The sequence below is a fragment of the Panulirus ornatus genome, chromosome 30 (genome assembly GCF_036320965.1).
Source record: "Panulirus ornatus isolate Po-2019 chromosome 30, ASM3632096v1, whole genome shotgun sequence".
Classification (NCBI taxonomy): domain Eukaryota; kingdom Metazoa; phylum Arthropoda; class Malacostraca; order Decapoda; family Palinuridae; genus Panulirus; species Panulirus ornatus.
In genome coordinates, this window is record NC_092253.1 from 5025002 (window position 1) to 5047779 (window position 22778).

General features: G+C 43.7%; 1 protein-coding gene and 1 long non-coding RNA gene across 3 annotated transcripts in view; one reads left to right on the plus strand and one right to left on the minus strand.

Annotated features, from left to right (window-relative positions):
- Nucleotides 1-22778, minus strand: part of LOC139758344 (uncharacterized) — a 289753-nt gene that overhangs the window by 196331 nt on the left and 70644 nt on the right. The window lies entirely within an intron of this gene.
- Nucleotides 1-22778, plus strand: part of LOC139758342 (uncharacterized) — a 177582-nt gene that overhangs the window by 82543 nt on the left and 72261 nt on the right. Inside the window, exon 2 of one of the 2 annotated variants that reach the window (XM_071679631.1) lies at nucleotides 917-938. The exons of the other annotated variant lie outside the window; for it this stretch is intronic. The gene's annotated coding sequence lies outside the window, so the exon portion shown is untranslated. The remainder of the gene's footprint in view (nucleotides 1-916; nucleotides 939-22778) is intronic. 2 annotated transcript variants of the gene reach the window in all.

The window sequence follows — 22778 nt, forward strand, 5'->3', positions numbered from 1 at the left end:
CAGCCACTGTCGCTCGTTACAGCCCCGTGGTGTAATTAACGGAGACCCGAACACAAACTGGGAAAACCATCAGCAACGTTCAGCCAGTGTGGGGATGATGGATTGAGGAGCCATATTGGGTGGGTTCAGACTGGGCTTCGCATGTGTGTGTGTATTTGCGTCAGTACTGATTCGGAGCTTCGAGGTCATAGAAAACGGATATTTCTTTTTTTTTTGACGGGTCTTTGGTGTCATTCACCGAGATTCGTTTGGAAAGACTCGGAATACACAGGTTCAGTTTTATTTGCCGTGTATTTTTGTTTTTAAATGAACGATCATGTGCGAGATTTAGAAGGCCTGGAAATAAAGGTGAATATGGTACGAAAAATAATCAAAATATAATTTTTGGCGCTTGTACGTGAGCCAGTGATAACTCTCATGGAAAAAAAAGAAAAAGAGTTCGAAGCTTCGGAACCCTGAATCAATCAGTCCTTTGGTATATTCAAGCGAGATTCTGTGACGTGAAAATCCATGCTTATGAGTTATCATTCAAAGACACTTGACGGCATAAAACGAGATATAAATGGAAAGGATTTGTAGTTACGGATAAGGTCATAGCTCGAACTGTAGTGCATAACTTTCACATTCACTTGTTTTGAATAGTATTAAGTCGTTTATAATACTCAACACTGCAGTGCAGTGTGATGACGTCTGTCTTCACGCACTTATATTTGCTTGTTTATAACATGTGCAAAGAATTGGACATACGTTTTTAACCATGCGCAGAAACATACAAAAATACTCATGCATACAAACACACATAAACACACACACACACACACACACCAACGCGCGAGCGAGCAAAGCACAGCCAAGCACACAACATTTTAATGCAAGAATGCAAATATATTATATTCTCCTCCTTTTTTCTTTTCAGACAAACTGGCACACCGCTTGAGGTAATGTAAAGCTCTCTCCTGCACTGCCTCTTTTTTGTCCTCCTAAGAACATAAGAATGGAAGGGAATAACACCAGTCCTGTTCAGGCAAGGCAGTTCCTCTCCATACCCACTCACTCTGACTCACTCTTCCAAACAGTGTTTGAGAAAAACTTTTTTTCCTCTTATTACAGTTTTTTTCATCCACTGTATATTGGTTCGTCAGTGTGTATTTCTTTCTTTCTTTCCCCTGCTTTGAGTGATTGTCTTTTGAAGAACCTTGAGGGTTACTGGTTCGAGCCTATGAGCACGGCAGTACGACCTTTGAGTACGATGGTACGACAACTTTAAGCACGAAGGTACGACCCTCCTCCGCTACTGGTAAGATGGCTGAAGCCTTTAACATGAACCTTACTAGTTGGGTCCAGTAGCCGGGTCACCGCGCCCCATCGGTCGAACCGTCATGTTCAAGAGTCGTAACACTGAGCTCAAGGGTCGTTCGACTGTGCTCAAGGGTCGTATCGTCGTGCTCAAGGGGTCATATAATCGGTATAATTGTACTCATGGGATTAATGACAGAGGTAAGTAGCACTTTTATGTATATATCCTTATATTATTAATCATATCAAAACTAGTATGCTATAGAACCTCCTAAAATCCCAGATATCTATGTATTGTATAGATTCATTTCAAGAAGGACAACCAATTTTCATCTCGAAAAAAACAATGCAGATTCATAATCTATCCTTTAAACTTACTGTTATCTTGAACTTCTTTAAAATGTCTTAAATAAAGAACCTGTAACAGGGCATTAACTAAAAGGAGAGCTTACACTTCTTACTATATACACTAGCTCGGTAACGCATGTGTGTGTGCACACACACACACACATGCGTTACCGAGTTGCAAACTGTTTCAAAATGAGTCACATTAATGCCAATAAACCCTATTCTTTCTTTATTCAAGAACGATCAAATCTCAAATTACCTTTTGGTTTATGTGTATAGCTGAACATGAAGCATCACATCCACAAAATGAATCCATCACCCCATTAACATTCTCACGTCTCTCGCCTGGAAGGGTTAGAGGCAGGGCGGCTCGGCACGAAAGCTTTCGTTGCGAAATAGCATAAATCTTTTTGCTTTAGGGTATCGGGGCCCGAACATGCAGGAGGGTGGGATGCGTGCGCTGGATGGAATGAGTTGGATCGATGTTATATGTGGGAGGCATCAAGCTCAAGGCGAACTAACCTAGAGTATCTGTAGGAATCCAGGTAAACAAATGAATAATGTGTAGCGCTTAGCTGTGTATGAAATGCTCTGGTTTCAGTGCATTATGTACCGTGCTAACAAGGCCATTGTTCTTTTGTTCTTGACACTACCACGCTAAAGCAGGGAATCTGTTCGATCTTTAATCAGAGAACTGATTGCCGTAAATTTTTCGCTCAGGGATCAAAAATTCCATCTGACGATGGGAATTAATGACATGTTTTTCCCCACGAAACATTTCGGAAACAATTTGCATAATGTGTGAAAAGTTGGGTCGTTAAATTGCACTGGTAGACATTTACTGGTTTCTGTCTATCGTTAACGTCCACACATACATCCATATGTAAAGCTACTGATCTACAGCTATACACACGTATACAGAACCACACATAAACATATACACAATATATGTGAATCTTGCGTATTTGCATATGTATACACCTGTTTGTAATATGAATATACATGTGTGGAAGTGAAAGAAAAGGATGTATGTTTCTTTGTAACAAAGGTACTTACTCAATCTTGCTTAATCTTGAGTACTTACAAAGAGAGAGAGAGAGAGAGAGAGAGAGAGAGAGAGAGAGAGAGAGAGAGAGAGAGAGAGAGAGAGAGAGAGAGATTTACTTGCAACCATAGAAACCGGATAAAAAAAAGCACAGAAATCCACCTGGACAGATGATAAATACAACCACGACACAACTAAACGTTAATCACAACACGGGATTCACAAAAGCCAACAGTGAAAGCCACCCATTGTACTTGCATGCGAAAACATACTTTTCCAAGCGTCATGCATACAACCCAGGCCATATTCTGCATAATAAATCGACCTAAGAATAAGTCTAATTGCACAGGCAGTTCTTTTCTACGACGATTTGGCTAGATTTGCATAGTAATTACTACAGGATAGCTTAAAGCGCGGCACCCATGACATTGTCTGTAGAACAGCGGAAAGAAAATAATCATAAATTATGTAGAGAATTCTTGAAGGTAATTGCTCGTCATAGTCTGTATAGCAATACATTTATTCACCATTATGCTCTGTTAATGCAAAATAGACTAATTATCCTCTGGTAATTACCTTCAGTAGCAATTAATAACTACGTCATTATCGGCTGGTTGTGTTTATTGCATGGCCAAAGGTTGGTTAGTCTGTCTACCTGCCCTCCAATCTACTTCCTCGTCTATCTACCCGTTTTCCTCCCCAACTCACCGTCTATCTTCCTACCTCCGACCCTACCTCCTTATCTACTCATCTACCACCTCACCTCCCTATCTATCTACCCACCTTGTACTCGACCTTCCTATCTATTTGCCAACCATCTCACCTCCCTAAGGCTTTATCAACTCCAGAACCCATTGAGTTTCAACAACTTCTTACCCAAGAGGGATCGAATACTCCTTCCCCCCCCCCCTCTCGATTCTATAACCCCTTTATCCACAGGGGCTTCAACACCCTATCTCTCCCGGGCTTCAACGACTTTATAACCAAGTGGGTTTCAGGAGCTTCTTCCCATTGGGTTTCAGCAACTTTCCCCTCGGCGTGGCGGAGGGAAACCCAGTTCAAGAACCACCTCAACTGCCGAGGCTTCGACAAACCTCCTCTTCTCTGGGCTTCAAGATTCTGTCTCTCTCTCTCTCTCTCTCTCTCTCTCTCTCTCTCTCTCTCTCTCTCTCTCTCTCTCTCTCCCCAACTCCATAAGTTCCTTCCACTTCCCCCTCTTACCTTTTCTTCCCACTTGCATTAGACATTGCCTTCTGTTCCACGCTCCCTCTGTACGACCTTCTCATCGGAATCATTTCTGGTTCCCCTCATGACCACTCTCTCTCTCTCTCTCTCTCTCTCTCTCTCTCTCTCTCTCTCTCTCTCTCTCTCTCTCTCTCAATCTTTACATACACCCTCCCTCTCCCCCACCCCTCTCCCTTCTCCTCTCTCTGTCTCGCGTTTCCTTGATTACCAATACCTTGCCGTCGTGGTGGTGGTCCTCCTCCCCCCTCATCACGCTTACGTCCTGATTGCCTTGGGGATTCACACATTTAATCTCTGGCAAGATGCAAAGACATTCAGTGGGTCTGATTCACTCTCCCATCCCATGGCATGGAGAGGAGGAGGCTGCTGGCGTTATACACGTCCTGGTCTTTTAAATGTGTCGAGACGCTGTCAGCAAGACTGGAGAAGCGTAAGACATATATATATATAGCAGTATCTATCTATCTATCTACATATCTATCTATCTATCTACATGGGAATCCTGTAGCTTCAGGGTTGCGCTAAAACTCAGCAGCAGAGAAAAAAGATGGACTCCCTTGGAGTAAGAAGTTCCTCTTCGAGACTGTGATCCTTTTCGTCCACTGCTGCGATGATACAGGCTCGCTGTGGGTGGATTTTCATTTGCAGTGTAGCCTCACGCAGTCACAGTCATGCGTATGTGTGTGTGTATATGTGTGTGTGTGTGTGTGTGTACACAAGGAAGAAAATACAAAGTGAATATACAAGGTTAAGAAGTAGGGCAACACGAGTGTAAAACGCTTTTCCTGTAACACACACACACACACACACACACACACACACACACACACACACGAGATGGGGCCTCACGACTGTTCAACTCCCTCCTTGTGTCGTACAAACAGGTAATTACACATTCATTGGATTTTTATGAACGCGTAAAGCAATAACACGCAGATGGGTCTGTAGACTGTATACACCCATTCATTGGATTTTTATGAACGAGTAAAGCAATAACACGGAGATGGGTCGGTGGACTGTATACGCCTGAACTGCAAGAGAATCTTCTAGTATTGTCATCTACAGAAGTTTGTTAAAGATGTAACCAATCATCGAACCTGGATTTAGGGGACGGGCTGCTGAGATGGCCTGACAACTCACCTGGGCGAGAGAGAACAGAGAATGCGCCAGGAGGAAGCCTTCCCAAGACGAGTCAGGTGACCACTGAGGTCCCTCAGGGGCCAAAGAGTAGGACCATTGCAATTTCTGATTTACGTCAGCGATTCAAGAGTCTTATTGGATCCATCCCTCAGTAACTCCCCTGATGAACCAAAGATCACAGTAAAAGTCTGGAGGCGACAGAGACTGCAAAATGCTGCAGAGGGACCCAGACGAGATGCCGCAGTGGTCGAACAAATGATTCATGAAATCGAAACCCCAGAAAATGTAAAGTCTCGAGGACAAGGATGAGGCGAGATAGACCAGACGTGTGACTGCCATACTGAAGGTACATGAATCACAAGCGTCGCACTGGGGAAAGGGACGTTGGAGTTTGATATAATGCCAACCCCCTTCACCAGAAGAGCACGTGAGAAGGATTGTGAGGGAGGGAGGGAGAGAGGCAAACTATATATTTCAGCCATTGTCAGAATTGCCGTCAAATTCATGGACTGTGAAATAGTTGTGGAAGATACAGAGGACGTGCATTAACCTGACCTTACAATATGCTGCAGCAGTCTGGGGAATCTCTCCTCGTTTGAAGAGCCATGGAGAGTTGCTGGAGGAGGTCCAAAGGACTTCAACAGCCGAGTGGTGCACGGAGTGAGTAGACTGAGTCACGAAAAGCTTCGCCACAGTGAAGAAAAATAAGACCTAAGGGAGACATGATAACTTGAGTTGTAACTATACATAAATTTCTTCATAGTCTGGGAAGACGATAGTGTAAAGCTGTTCTTCGATACAAGAAGACAGTCCAAGACAAGAAGGCACAATTAGAAGTCAAGGAGGGAGATGTATGGAGGGACGTGAAGAATTATTTCTTCAGCAACGGAGTTTGTGGATTTCTGGGACCAGTTCAACTCAGGAGCAAATAGAGGCGACCAGCACTTATAAACTGAAGGGCTGTATGAGAGTAATGTAGGAATAAGAGGCGGGGGTTCCCATGAATGTAAGGCTCCATCCACGTACGCACTAAACAATGCATTAACAGCACACACACACACACACACACACACACACACACACACACAACTTTATCGTCAGCTGATTGCCTTCCTAATGTCAACAAACCGTTCTTTATTCATTATCTACTTACACATTCACACACACACGCTGTTTAACCTGGTTGTGTTTATGTGTGTTTACGTATATACATAATACTCCGTGGTGTATCGGTTAGAGTTCCTGAAAGTGACGCATTCAAAGGCCGCCCAGGGTTAAGCGCAAAGGTTCGAATTTTGCTGGCGTCAGTTGGTCCACAGTCAACCCAGCTGTTCATCCACCCCCTAAGGGTGGTCGATAAAATGGGTACTTGGCTCAGGCAATGATTAAGGGCCTCAGTTGTCCGTACCGTCTGGGCTAACATAAACACAGAATATACAAGGTTTAGAGATGAGGGACCACGAACGTAAAACTCTCTCCCCGAAGTAGACAAATAGTAATCATAAAGAGTAAACACACACACACACACACACACACACACACACACACACACACTCAAGCTATGTCTTTGTTGACACAAGAAAGTCATACATTGTTTATATCCTGTCTTAAGCCTCCCACCACATGTACATGGAAGACCCCTCATCAGTTTGTCTCCAGCCAATCATATTATACATTATATTCATACATTCATAGTCTCTCGTCATTAATGTTATACATTGCATACATACATTCATTATTTCCTCTTCATCTGTGTTAGACACATGTTCATTCATCAGTTTCTTTCTACTCTTGTTGCATAATATATGCATATATAAATCCATCAGTCTTTCCCCACATATGTTATACATTGAATACATTCATTCAACAGTCTCTCGCCACTTGCGTTATTCGCTAAATACGTTCATTCATTCGCCTCTCGTCTCTGGTCATATGCATACATTAATTTATCACTTCCCTCTCCACTTGAGTTATACATTGAATACATGTAATTATCTCCCTCTCTCCACTTGCGTTATACATTGAATACATTTATGTATCAGTCACTCTCTTGTGTTATACATTGAATACGTTTATTTCTCTCTCGCTCTCCCTCTCTCCACTCGCCTCTCATTCACTGGCCTCTTCTGACCTCCCTACCCAAGTGTGTACACCTTACCTCGGCTTCAGAGGCGTGCGTGTGTGTGTGTGTGTGTGTGTGGTGTCGGGTTCCTCGTGTGCTCGGTGGCTTTATGTTCCAGACATCCGGCTGAATGAGCAAAGTGCGGGAGCCGTGCAGGGACGAGCTTCAGATATTCCTTGCGTTTTGAGAGAGAGAGAGAGAGAGAGAGAGAGAGAGAGAGAGAGACAGTGCGCGCGCGCGTTGCTATGTGTGTGTGTTACGGGGAGAGAGAGTTCGACACTCATGTTGACCCCCGGTCTCATAACCTTGTATAACACACACACACACACACAGTGAAGACGTCACCTGGTCATTCTCCCTTGAGGGTCATCAGGTCAGAGGTCATCCCATCACACTCAAGACTCGTACACAGTCGCACTCAAGGGCGATGAACGACCTTATGTAACCTTATCCTGATAATGATTCCTTCCAAGGACGTCCCTATATCTGATAACCTCAGATAACTTCTATATTTGATAACTTCAGATAACTTCTATTCTTGATTGGTCATAAAGGCATGATCTGTTATTTGGAGTAATGGCTACCAATGATATTAGCTTCTCTCTTCTTACTTTATCCTGCGTTAAGGTTAGATAGATAACAATAGATGGATGGTAGGTAGCCCAATTATCTGTCGTGAAAGTGGCACACACACACACACACACCCTCCCTCCCCACAACCTTCTGAAGATATGTGTTTAACTGGTGGTCAAAATACCAGCAGATGTTACGCATAATGGGGGAAATGTGACGTTTCCAGACATCTGCAAGAAACAAGATGTATCACGCAGGACCCAATTTTGTCATTATCCAATTTGCTCACCCAATTTAACCTATTTATCGCATCATCTCGAATGACTGTGACATTCCCCTGGGTCGTTTTAGGTGTGTGTGTGTATATATATATATATATATATATATATATATATATATATATATATATATATATACACACCTTACTTGGTACCATTTCCGTTTTTCATCTTTTTTCATATTTTTCTAAATGAAAAGCGTTGCATGTGTGTGTGTGTGTGTGTGTGTTGTACCATACGAGCATGAACACCAAGTTGCACACTGCGTGACTAGAACGTGCACATACCGAGAATGAACCCCGCGTCCCCACACACGACATACTGACACACTGAGCGGGAGTGAACACCAAGTGTGGTTGAGCTCCGACACACGCTGTGTGTGTGTCAGTCTATCGACCGAATGTTTCCAGGCATCCGACTGCTGGCTGTGGCGGACTGACTGGGGGTCTGCCTGTCGTAACATGGCCGACGCTAGTCCGTCAGTCGTAGACGGTCACTACACGCTTTTCCCCTCCGTCGCCTCACGACTTTATCTGCGCCTTGGAAGACACGACGCTCAACTGGGCCCCGCGTGTAAAGAGGATGGAGCTATGTAGATAGCCAAGAACAAAATGCCTTGAGGGAGGAAGGGGACGACGTGTCTGTGAGCAGCTGATGCCCTTCGAGCTGGGACGAATCACATGGCGTCACAAGGGGAAAAAGGGGGGGTTTGGTGAAGGACAGAAGCTAACACCTCCCCTCCCCTTTACCTCCCACCGCCTGGTTTGCTGGCGGCCAAGCATTCCATCGTGAGCGACGGATCGCCAAGTTGGAAAGCAAGTGTCAAAAGAAAACAAAACCATTGCTGCTGGATGTTCGCTGGTGCTCTTGCATACGAGAGAGAGAGAGAGAGAGAGAGAGAGAGAGAGAGAGAGAGAGAGAGAGAGAGAGAGAGAGAGAGAGATATGCTTAAAATAGCATCCATTCAACGCTTTGTAAGCTGTAAACGATCGCAGCGAAAACCTACCAAAGCATCAGTACTCTTTTGTCCTCGGCTGGCGTGGTACTGCGAGCGATCTGTCATTAAAGGAAGCCTTGTGACAGTAGCGGGAACCTGCCTAGATATTAACATATATATACATATACATATATATGATTTTCCAATTACCTAAATTACCATAGTTATTCCCTCTCTGGGCTGGTGATCACAGTGTGGTAATTTCACGCGATCTGGTCGATGCAACGGGACACAACACTATCACAAAGGGAGAGAGAGAGAGTGTTGAATACCATTAATCTATGCTTCTGATCCCTTGAACACTATGATATGACGCTTGAACACGACAGTAGGTTGGCTCAGACATTTTAGTCTATAGGGTCAGGTCAGGATATTTTGATCTACAGGGACAGGTCGAAGAACGACCCATCTTACCTTAGGGGTCATAAGGTCTTACCTAAGGGCTTTGCCTTCCGGTTGAGGGAAGGAATTAAAGTAAATACAAAACTGCCGCAACAAAACTTGAGGGGAATATTATCTCACAGTCTTCTAGGAGGCCTCGAATATTTTCTCCGCGTCTCATACGAAGCTTCGAAGCTATCCGAATCCTTCTCTTCGAGACACATATGAATCCTTGCGAAAACAAGGAGAGATATGGAGAACCATATAAACGTCTACCGAGAAACGTTTCCCCAGAAACGTTCTTAAATATTGTGTATAATTCTGCATTAGTTTCATAAGACAGTCTAAACTGCACTGTATCAATAGCGCTGGGTACTTCCGGCAAATATCCATATTGACACTACACTTGAATAAGACTGACTCCGAGATATTGTGTTTGCCAGCAACGAATCGCACTGATTCGGATGCAGTTCGAGACACATGAACCCCTCAGGACTGAAGACGTCGAGTGTTTCAGATCGCTAGCGGTTCCAAAGTATATGAATCCAAATGTGCCATGGGAAGGAAAGGTATTTCGATACTGCTTCGAGACAGATGAATACTGGGGATTCATTAAGTCAGGCATATTGATACAGCGAGGTGACGTGATACCTGAATCCATAGGTGTTGAAATGACAAGAAAGCTTTAAAACAATAGCTGTTTGGATCTGCATTCGAAACTTATGCTTCATATGACTCATATAAAACAGTTCTAATTACGGATCTCTCTTATTATTTTCTGTCTTCACGTTGTGAAACCTCCAACTCATTTTGTAGCACCAAAACCAGTTGAGCAACTACATTTACGTCTCAGTAATGGAGAATAACATACAGGTCCCTGGGTTTCCGCTGTGAGAGAAATCTGTCGCAGGAAAAAAAAATAGAATAAATGCACATTACAAAATTGTCCTTCAGTTGTTTCATGTGTGCGTTACATGTATCTATCAAATCCGCACGTATGCAGATGTATTTGCTCTTTGTGTGTGTGTGTGTGTTTACCTACTTGGATATTACGGGGAGAGAGTTCTACACTCGCGTGTGTGTGTCCGTGTTGTCCTGATGGGCTGGGAGGCGATAAAGAAGGAACTTCACGTTGTTCCTATCAATGTAAAGATGTCTTACACCTCCTTAAGAGCGAAGGGGGGAAAGGAATAGGTAGCCAGGGGTCATAAGACGCGTGGATATGAGGCTTTCTTATTGGAAGACTATAAGAGAAGACGAGGTGGTGTGGTACGGGTAAGGGAAAAAAAAAGGTGCGATTGGAGCAGTAAAGGGGTATGACATGGGGTAAAAGATAGGGGTGTGATAGAGGAAGGGACGGTGTGTGGAAGGGGTAGGGTATGATAGGTGTATGGGTAAAAAATGTGTAATAGGGATAGGGGAATGGGTGTGTGCGTGAGTAGTGGGATCATGGCCGAGGATAGGGAAAGGGAAGAGCAGCACTGCTTGTGACGAAGGGGAGGAAGATGGCTGAGAGTTCGTGAAAGTTAACATGAAGAGGAAAGTAGATGAGAGAGAGAGAGAGAGAGAGAGAGAGAGAGAGAGAGAGAGAGAGAGAGAGTTCTCGTCCCTCCCTCCGATGTCACCCAGTGTACCATACCTCCCTCCCAGTATTCCCAGCACAGCGCTAGAGCCTAAACATGGAATAGAAATACCTAAAGGAGGATGAGAGACCGAACAACAGGACCAGAGAATAGGCAAAGAATAGGAAACTCTCTCTCTCTCTCTCTCTCTCTCTCTCTCTCTCTCTCTCTCTCTCTCTCTGCCGCGCTTGACTACGGATGAGATACGCTCCTGAACTCCGTCAATGAAGCTGCCTCACTAGTCTACGGCTGAAACAGACTCCATGACACTCGTCGTAGGGGAAACACAGGCATGATCGTAGCTCTTTGTCGAACTATGGGAGTACCCTCAACCAAGTGGCTGACCAGAGGTGACACACAGTAAGTTATACATGGATGATTTAATTCAAACCTTTAAGGACGACTATGCGGCTCATATGTGTACTGTAGCTGCCTCGTTGGTATTTCAGTTGCCCCTTGAGCTTATGCTAAAGGGTCGCATCGTCTTGGTCAAGGTTTGATCCTCTGTGTTCTGAGCATCGGGGATCTGAAACCCGAAGTAGATGATCCAGGTGAGGCCTCGCAGAAGAACCACCACCACCTCACCCTAGCTAAGTGAGCTCGAAGTAGGTTGCGACTCGGAAGGGGTCCTCCTTAGGTGTCGGCTCCACTGCAGACTTTTAGACCTTGTACACACATGGGGGTCCTAAACAACTGTCATTCCAGACTTGAAGGACCAGCCCACATTCCTGAAGTACCATCCAGACCGACACACGGGAGGGGTGTCAGGACTCTCGCAACGACTCCAACACTTTTCCAGCGAAACCTCAGCTAAGTGCGTCTATTTCACTGGAACGTAAGATGCCCTTTTACGAGACACCTCTCTACGCATGCCAGAGCCACATACAGGTTGTGAATCTACGCACCTGAGCAGTTCTCCTGCCGGTGTGTGGGCAATGGTAGAGGACTAACCCTATCTAACATTCTCATAACTGTAAACTGTAGATTACAGCAACGCAAGCTAGATAAAGAGCAAGGGTGGTTCCAGCTCACACAGTAACTAAAAGTAGGAAATAAAAACTTGGCTTACGTGGACTAAGGGCCAAATCACTTCTGTCTGTGGTGTGGAGAAGGTTCGAAAGAATAAACTGAAGATGAGTAGCTTGAAACAATGACGTTATCACCTACCCAGAGAGCAGTCTGGACCGAGGCAGTCCGAGTCCACAACACACCAGCTCTTCTACCATCTAGGGAATGGGAGGATGTACTTGACAGTTAAAACTGATACACCATCACTGCTTAGATATTGCATGTCCTTCCAGCTGTGTTTATCCCCAGGGGGCCGCTTTCCGGGGGAATTCTTTTCCTTTACTCGGATCTCAAAGGAATCTACTCGTTCTACTTGAGGATTCCCTTCATGGGTCACTCCGCGTTGCTCTTGATGGTCGAGTCATTCTGAGAATGTGAAGTAGAATCCTCCGTCTCGCTGGGGGTGGGGGGGCACTTCTTCCTTCTCCCTACAGAGCCCTAAATCTACGATGATAATGTTCATGGAACGTGATGCTGGTTTGCAAGCGAATATCCTGCCTGGAAATGGTGGATTTCTCATCCTATTTTGTTCCACTGCCAGCGATATGCCCCCCCCCCAAAAAAAAGTGGTAGAGATAGGCTCATGTCTTGTGGCATTACCTTATCACCAGTGACTTTCTTCCTTTGTACACGAGTGAACAAAGTCCATTTCTTTCTTTGCCTTGGAGAGGCGAGCATTTACAGCCTCCTTGTCTTGGAGTACATTCACCTCCCTCCGCGTCTTGTAACAGGATCTCTATCCGCTCAACTCCTGTTTCTCACCCGTATGGAGACGGCTAGTATGACCTGTACACCCCGTTAAGCACCAGATGGAACCAAATCAAACGCTGAGGATGACAATGCGTTTCCAAATGCTATTTACCTCGAGGGAAAAATATAAAAAAAAAAAAACGAGGCAAGCAAGTAATGATATTACGTTTACCTCGGCGTGGTCGTGTGGGAAGGATCACATAGCCTTAGGAGATAGGGACACGACCCTCCCACAAGCTGGGGTACATCACGCCACGAAGACGACATCAAGGAGGAGAGGTGAGGTTCAAGCTGGGTCTCGAGTGTTGCCAAGAGACCATTTCCTAAATGGCTTTAATAAGAGGCTTACCGCCGGGGGAAGGACGGAAGGAGAGAGGGACTTACTGCACTCGTCTGACACGTTTACTAATAACATGGAGTTCCAGCAACACTTTTCTTCTTGTTTCTTTAAGCCATTCTAGGAAACTTCATGAGGTGGCGAAGGCATCTTCGCTACTGGGAAGTAAGAAGCCACCACAGGACTCTCGAAAAAAAAAAAAAAAAACCCTTCCTCAACCTGAGCCAATAACCATGAAGAAAGTGAGTGGCGTGGATGTGTACTGCATCACGATGGACGGGAAAAGAAAACAGCGACAGACTGGTAACTCTAAGGATGCTTTGATACAGAGAATGGGATGTACCTAAAAGGAAAATGGTGGAAGGGAAGGAGGAAGAGGAATGAAACACCTTCTGAAAGAAATAGAAAACGAAGGAGGAAAAAAAAAAAGAAAAAGCCAACATGCACATGTGGATGAAGAAAGTGATGAATAAGAAATAGAAAAGATAAGTCCGTGGGTACAAGAGGATCTTGAGTGCTGGACGAGTGGGGTTCGATTGTCCTTCAGGGAACGAAAAAAAAAGGGGCGTTAAGATGGGAGATGGTGCGTGAGGCGTTCGTGTTGCGGATCCACCGTGAGGGAGGGCGAGAAGAGGAGGAGGAGGAGGAGTGAGGAGTGAGGAGGGGGAAGAAGAGAAGGGGGTTTGAACCAGAAGGAAATTGCGTGCGAGTGTCAAGGGATATTGCGTGCGAAGGGATATGGAGAGGAGGGTGGGGGGTGGGTATTTTTGAAGGAAATTGCGTGCGGTGTGTGGCGTAGTGATCATGGCCAAGTATTGGGGTTAGGGGGTTGGGGCAGGGGAAAGGGGAGTGGTGGTAGAATGGCCATCTTGAGCAACTTAAAGAGAAGATGCGTCTCTCTCGCTGATGTGGTTATCGGTCAGAGTGGGGGTTGGAAGCTGCGGAGAGAGGATTGGAACCCGTAGAGAAGGCCTGGAACTCTTTACAAGAGAACCGAAATATCCAGATATAGAAAGATTCGAATCCACTTTAAAGAGGATTCAAACCCTTAGAGGAAGATCTGAATCACTATATAAGAGGACTGGAACTTAAGAGAAAGCGATTGGCATCCTTTGAGAGCTGACTGGAACCCACAAAAATGATCTGGAACTTTTGGAATAGAGATAATTCAAACTTACAGAATAGAACTGAAACCAACTGAATGAGGAACAAAACCCATTCAGAGATATCGAAACCCTTGTAACTTGTAATATCTAGTAGGATATTCTAAGCAAATAAGAGAAGAAAAGAACTTGAAAAACAGAGCAACGGGTTACGAATAAAGGATTAGATTCTAATATGTGGTATTTGAACCATCGTTATATAAAAAAAGATTCACATAAAGCAATTGGATCATGATTCTAAGACTGAAAAACCAAATTTTCAAAACAGAAGATGCTGTTTGAAGATACAGAGGCGAAGGATGATCTAAAATGGATGATTTGTAATAAGTAGCCGATATTATAAGTAACAATATTCTTAAAGGAACTGAACATGCAAATAGGAATTTGCAAAGATAGAGAAGAGACAGAGGGAAGAGACGAAAACAGTTTAACACTCGAAGAGAAAGAGAAATCCTGATACAAGTTTTCTCTCTCTTTGTTGGCCAATTGATCTATGTCCCGTTTTTTATGTCCGTGTGTGTGTGTGTGTGTGTGTGTGTGTGTGTGTGGAGAGATACGACGACGCCTGGTTTTGGTTATCGGGATGGACTTGTTTGTTTATGGCCTTCAAGTTGCGAGGCTGCGCCATGACAAAGTTGTTGGGGCGTAAGCAAGACTGAGTGAGGTATAGCCTTTTTTACTCTTCCTGATCTATATACACAGTCGACATGAAACTACAGTACACACACACACACATATATATATATATATATATATATATATATATATATATATATATATATATATATATATATATATATATATACATTCCTATGCGTCCACGGGGAAAAAGGAAACAAGTTCCCATGTGCACTTTCGTGTAATAATCACATCATCAGGGGAGACACAAGAGAGAAATATGACAGTCAGTTGATATACAACGAAGAGACGTAGGTAGGACGCCATCTGTTTCTCTATACGTTTTCCCTGCTGACGTCAAATTACGGTGTCGCTTATCACGTTTTTGTCCCCTCATGATCATACCTTACCGGGGACGGCTTTTATACAACCGGTCACTCACACTCCCGCACGACATACGAGCGGAACTCCCGCGATTTGAATCGGAATTTAGCCTAAAATGAAGGAGAAGTTTGCTTGATGAAGACAAGGCCAAAGCATGAGAATGACCTAGTATGAGAAATGCGTTGGCATAGTGTGCGATACAGTGAATCACGTTCGCATTCCAGTAATTCCCCGTTTGAATAATCACAGTTGAACAAGGGACTTCTCACATATAAATAAAGATGATTTTGGATCTTAAAGAAAAAAACGTGTGGTAAAAAAACAGGGGATAGCATGCTATCACACAACTATTTTACCGACACTTCGCTCTTGACAACATAGATGACTCGATTATCTACAAAGTTTACTTATTTACACTTATTTACACACATCTTCCGTGGTAGACAAGACTGTGTATTATTTACGGGTGTTTACATGTCGGATAATGTATGTTTACATTGCATTACGAGACTGTAATTGATCAATTTCATAAATGGGTAAGTAAATGATATCCATATAACCATGTATAAGCCCCCCATGGTTCCATCCGCTGCCACGTTCACCCTTAGGTACCTAAAGCGCTCTGCTTCCTCTTGGTTTCAACCATTTAAACTTACACTTAAGCCGTTCAGTCTCACCCTCCCTCTGCTGCACCTCATTACCTTACTTTTTCACATTTACCCACACCTTTTTTCCCCCCATTCTCACACTCTCCCAAACTCTGCCACCAACGTCTGAGGTTTCTCTCTGGAGTCTGCCACCAAAGCCGCGTCATCAGCAAAAAGCTGTAGACTCGAATCCTCGCTCCAAGACTCCTCTCACTGACCTCCTTCTCCACCTCACCCAAGAACAGATTTAAGAGCCATGGGGCAACACACATGCCTGACACAGACACACTAGTGGGAACTACTCACCCTCCTCTCCATGACCTCGAAACACATGTCTTTCTCTCCCGAGGAAAGCCTTTTGCTGCATTTAATAACCCTTCATAAAGACTAGAAGGCCTTTGTGAGTTCAAGGTAATTATTGTTCTCAACGCCTACAGATATCGTCTCCTTTTTTCGTCTATATTTGCCTGTCTATTGCTTCACACGATCGTCTTCATATTCTTTCTGATCACACACCTCTATCGTACTGCGTTTTCCTCTCTCCACCTTATTCTTTTCCCCTGTTATCACCACTTGCTCTTCACAATCTATTTCCTTGTCCTCTCTTCAACCACATGCCTCGCCCGCTCCAAGCATTTTATTCCATTATTTCAGATATATATAACCATTGTTGCCCAATATCATCATCACTTGTTTCGATTCACTAAGCAACGTCTTCCAGACTCGAACTGGAAGCCTTCGTATCTCAGTCTTCCATGGTGTCCTTGTGTCATATATACGTTGACCCAAGTTTCCGCTCCATGCGACATGTCTCGTGTCACCACTGCTCCCTATAGGCCCTCTTGGCTCGCATGTCTATGGGCTATAGAAGAACGTCGAGCATCTCGATATATATATATATATGGGTCTCTTCTTGGCTGCCAGGGTCTCGCCTGTGCTCTCGACGTGTCTCCTAGCTCTCAGGTCAATGGACATCTCGTCACAGACGATACCTGAAGTTTCAGTCTAGCTTTCTTTTTTTTTTCCTGTCTCCATCTTGGCTGCTACCATTTTTTCTCCCCTTCTTTACCATGTGTATCCTACGGTCTCCTCCCTCCTTATCTCTCTCTCGGACGATCCACCTCTTTCCTCTTTATCTCTGTCATACACTCCCCACATACCTCCTCATCTCTATCTCTCATAGTTCTACTTCACTCACCCAACAGCGAATATGAGTTATTTGAACATTTTCATTTTGTCTTTATTTACTATTTTCTTCCCTCTGTTTGCTCTCCGCCATTAACGATCTTTATCCTAAATATACACCACAGTCCTTCTTACTTTAGTCTTTCACATCAATTCACTCATACAATCCTTTTTTTTTTCTTGTCTTTCGCAATCATCGACTTATCAACCATCAAAGTTATCTCCCATTTTATTCCCCATCTACTCATAGCTACGCAGAACGAACATGACCCGAGGCGTAACTCCTTTGCATAATTCCGCCATTACCTAGAAAACTCCCCTGAGGTTCCCTTAACGCTGTTAGTGTCATCTTATCACCTCCCCATATGATGTTTTGCAGTTCTGATGTGTGCTCCTCCTCCCAACAAAACACCAGTTGATAATTTCTGGAGGTCTTCTGCTTTACGACTTCTCTTAATCCATTATTGCCTTTATCTTTTTTCCTCCTATAAGAGGAGTTCTTGTAGTTTTGGAGCATCGTGAAGATGGTGTCTAATGCTCTTGTCCATCACGTAATCCCAAATCCTGATCGTCTGTTGCTCTCTATCCTTCTTCGCTTCTCCATCACCACCAGCTCATCAGGCCCTCTCAGCATATGGTCAATGGACTTCATTCCTGGGTGGTTTACACAGACCATTACGGCTCCCATTCGTATACAGATGGCTCCTAAGCCCTCCGCCGTTTCTCAGTCCTATGGCTGTGTCTTTCTCCTTTTGAAATTTCCTTCGCGCCAGCCACACCAAATCCATCCACTCCATTTACCTCCCAGCATTTGGATCATCTTCATCTCCCAGGCTACCATTTGACCCAGATTTCGGCTTTGTTACTGTCGATCTGATTCTCTCTCTCTCTCTCTCTCTCTCTCTCTCTCTCTCTCTCTCTCTCTCTCTCTCTCTCTCTTCGTTTCTTTCTTGCTCCTTCCATAATTTCTCGTCCCTCGCCTCCTCTTTGGCTTCTTCGGTCTGTTTCATACTTCCCCGGGACACCGTTCTCAGAAAGTCTTGAGATGGATATTCTCGTTACCTAGATTTCGCTTTTGTTATCACTGATCATTATTTCTCCCTCTTTATCTTCGTTATTGTTCTCTCCGCCATTCTCGCTTCCCCCTTCCTCTTTAGATACTCATTCGTTCCCTCGCATCCTATGGCTATTCGAAAAGACCCTTCTGAGGACTCCTTCATTTCCTATCCTTGACCAAAATAGCTCCTTCTTTGTTCCCTGATGCGTTTGCCTTTTGTATAGCTCTCTTCATTGTCCTTCATTCTCGGGCTACGTTGTGTTACCTTCCTTCATCCTAAAAACCCCTCTTGCTACGCTTTCATTTCTGCCGTAGCTATTATATTTATACCGTACTTTGTACCATCTCTAAGTCTCCCTCTCCTCATTCTTTGCCATTTTCTGCCCATTTTCTTCTAAGTTTGATCGACCAACCTCACCACCCCACACTCCCCTCAACCGAACGTTTTTGTTCCACTGTTCCTAGTATTTTGTGTTGTGGCTCCGCTTATCTGTCTACTGATGAATAAGTCTCTTCTACTGTCAGCCTGTGTCTCACTTGCCACCATGAGATCGTGTCGTATCTCTATGTCTCTCTCTTTTCCCCCCCAGTTTATGGGTGTTTGTCTCGTATTTGACAAAAGCTCCTTTTCATTTTAGCATCCTGATTCCTTCCCTTCACTTTCTCTCCTCATTTTTGATTCTCTCTCTTCTATATCTCCCATTTTTTTCTTTTCCTTATTTTTCAACTTTGTAATCTATACCGTTGGGTTACTACTGCTTCGTCTGGGGCTGTGAGGTGATTATAAGAACATGTTCCCCTTTCTCTGCTTCAGAAAACATTTGATCAAATCCTTCTTCTTTTCTAATCACTTTAGATGACGCATTGTGTTCTTGAACACCTTCATACTTAGGATTATGACCCAAGAGTTCACCCCACCCTTAAGTTACCCCTTCTTTCTGAATCCCACATTCCATGCCTTGAAACCATTAGATACCTTTATAATGTTCAGTGGCAAATCCTCTTTTATTTACCTTATATACGGCATTTTCTACCCATATGAAACATTCATAAGGTCTTTAAGATCTATCCCTTAAATATCCAATATTTTCCAATATTTTTCTGATCTCTTTCTCTTCAGATTATGCATAGCTAATCCTCTTGCAATTTCCTCTCCACTTATATGAACTCATTGCTCTCCCTCTTCATTCCTGCATGCACAGCAGATCTAACTTTCCCTCTTCTTTTTTTCTAAAAGTCCTCAACCATTTCTCATCTTTTATCACAAATTAAAGTTGCCTCAGTTTTATGTGCCAGACCAGAGATATGTTCCTCTCTCTCTCTCTCTCTCTCTCTCTCTCTCTCTCTCTCTCTCTCTCTCTCTCTCTCTCCTTTCAACTCTTCCCACCACCAGCCTCAAAATGACCTCGACTATATGAGCAGCTGATCTCATACCATCTTCGTGGTCAAAGAAACCTGAAGTCTCTTGATTCTCAACTGAAGCCTAAAACCACTGATGCTCAGAGATGCCCGAGGAGGATGTCACTGCCTCTCACTGAAACCTGAAGGGCACTGCTTCTTTCAGAAACTTGAAGCTCACTGCCTCACATAGACGTCTAAGGTCTACTGACTTCTCACTGAAGCCTTAAGGCCGCTGATATATATATATATATATATATATATATATATATATATATATATATATATATATATATATATTCCTATGAGTATATGGGAAAATGAAACAGAAGTTCCCAAGTGCACTTTCGTGTAATAATCACATCAGAGGAGATACAAAAAATATAAGTCAGTTAACATACAACGAAGAGATGTAGCTAGGACGCCATTTGGTAGACAAGTGACTACCCAATTCGAATTTTGACAAGTGACTGAAATCCTGTATTTTGACTCGGTGTATTTCATGGCAACAGACGACTGAGCGAGACATCTGTAACTGGGGAACGGAAGAGGATGTTAAGCAACGTCGCCAACATCTCTGTAGCGTCACGTCTGCGTCGCATAACTCAAGCTGGACATGCTGTATATTGCACTCGACAAATAGATTTTTGCTACGGATACAATATCATATCACTTAAAAAAAAAAAGGCATCCAAATTATTCATCGGGCAATGAATGGAATAAGAGGAATTAGATTTTTAGATATAACCAGAGAGTAATTCTAAAAGTGTCCTTTTGACACATGAGGGTAATTATGAATGAAGCAATTACATTTGATTTGTAATCACATCCTGAAAATAGGTCGGTCATCAAGGACGATCGCAGTTCGATACCCGTGGACAGAGGGAGAGACTCCTGAGCGAGCTTCAAATTTCCATCCATTTGCAAATTGAAACTGACTCGTATTCGAAAAAATAATTAGATTCAGTTTATTGGGTTTATTAGCGATGGATTCTAACAATTATATCACTTCAGGTCTCACACTTAGTCGATTATCTGAGTGATACTATTGGAAAATGACCGGCATTGATATATATACCATATGGCGTCCTAGCTACGTCTCTTCGTTCTATATTAGCTGACTTATATTTCTTTCTTGTCTCTCCCTGATGATGTGATTATTACATGAAAGTGCACTTGGAAGCTTATCGTGTTTCATTTCTGTGTGAAAAAGAAACAAATATATATATATATATATATATATATATATATATATATATATATATATATATATATAACAGTTTGGAATCTTTGAAAATCTCTCTAAAACAGAAATAAAGAAGTTAACCCTCTTGGTTAGGAGACTGAATATACATCAAGAAGAAAAGATTGTCAGTAATGCCAATATCTCATGATCAAACCGAGAGTAATCATAGAGTGATTATACAGACTGATTGTATACATATAGAGTTGAGATACCCTTAACCTATTGAGCTTACGATATGATCCGTGGTTGCGATGGCCTGGTGTTGATCTGACTCTTATTGGGTATTATCAAGGGCAAGGCACTTCAAGGGTCGTGCCGTCATGCCTAAGGGGTCGTATCGTTGTTCTAAAGGGTCGACCTGTCGTGCTCAAGGGTCGTGTCGTCATGCCTAAGGGTCATATCATTGTCGTCAGGAAAAGTCCTACCGTCGTGCTCAAAGGGTTCACACTGTCGTGCTCAGTGGGTCGTACCGTCGTGCTCAAGAGTCGTACCGCTGTGCTTTGGCTGATTGCTAACGAGACACAGTAAGATGTATATACATTTTTTTTCTTTAATCTTAAACCTGAAGGTTAAATCCTAAACCTCGAGTGGAGCCGAAGCTCTGAAGTTTGAATGTTGAGGGAATACTGGAGAGAAGACCTCAAGGTGAAATGCAAAGGCCATGTAAAGTCCAAGTCCTTCAGACTGAGGTTTGTGGGTAAGTGAAGTCCAAACCCTTACATCTGAATACCAGTGACTTGATCAGGTCTAACCCTTTAGTCTTGTGTAGTTCGAATCCATATGTCGACTGATAGCGACGTGATAAAGGATCGAATCCGATCACTCGCCATGTATGGAATTAAGGCTACCCTACACTGGCTATAAACAAAGGGTACACTTCTCTCACATCAGGGCGGTGAAATGTGACGGTAAGAAAAAAAAATATATCCCGAAGTGTCAAAGGCAGGCGATGATTAACAGGCAGATTCATTAACTCTGACATAAAACTGTTGTGTGAAATAGAGGTAACTTGACCTTTACAAACAGTTTTTTTAAATTGGATTTATATGATGTAGGGAGTGGGAGATCATATGTACACTTGTGATGAATTATATCACTGAGAAGGTCAAGGGAAGAGGAACCACGATGTTAGCCGGGTTAAAAGTCCTGAGCCATAATGGGAGGTTGAAGGGTATAAAACCATCCACTTTGGAGGAGAGAAGAGAAAGGGGTGACCTCATACCACGTTGAGGCGATGAGGAAGGTGATGACCAAGAATGATGTGTAGAAATACTGGCTTAGCAGATGGGTCACCGATGAAGGCCGGGAACTGATAAGAGAGACCCAGAAGTCTTCGCGGTGATGTAGAAAGAACAAGAGACGAGGCCCCACGAGTGTAAAACTACCTCACCGTAATGTGCAAATGGGTAATTACACCCACACACACACACACTACCCACTCGCACACCAGTCATTACGAAACCAAGCAGTTCTGCAGGAGGACCACAGTCACAGACCATACCAAACACAACACTCACCTTCATGAGCGACTTCGTAAATCCACGAAGTGATGGGGAAAATGACTTACGACCTTCAAGACGGAAAAGACGAAGCAAGGGGAGATAGGCGTGGAGAAGAGGCGTGGGGAAGAAGGATGTCGTCGTTGAGAGGGAGGGAGGGAGAGGGAAGGCGTGGGAGTCTTTGTGCCACAGTAAAACAGAGGCGCCCTATTCACCTGGCCTGAAAGGAGGAGGGGTCAAGGGAACCAAGGAAAGCTGTGGGTGCTTTTGTAAACACGTCAACAGAGGTAAGAGCAAGATGGTGTCGTAAAAGGGGGGGACAGGTCTCCAACGTAGCCCCATTTTTCTCTTCACCTTTTCTCCCCCCCCGCGCCTTTGC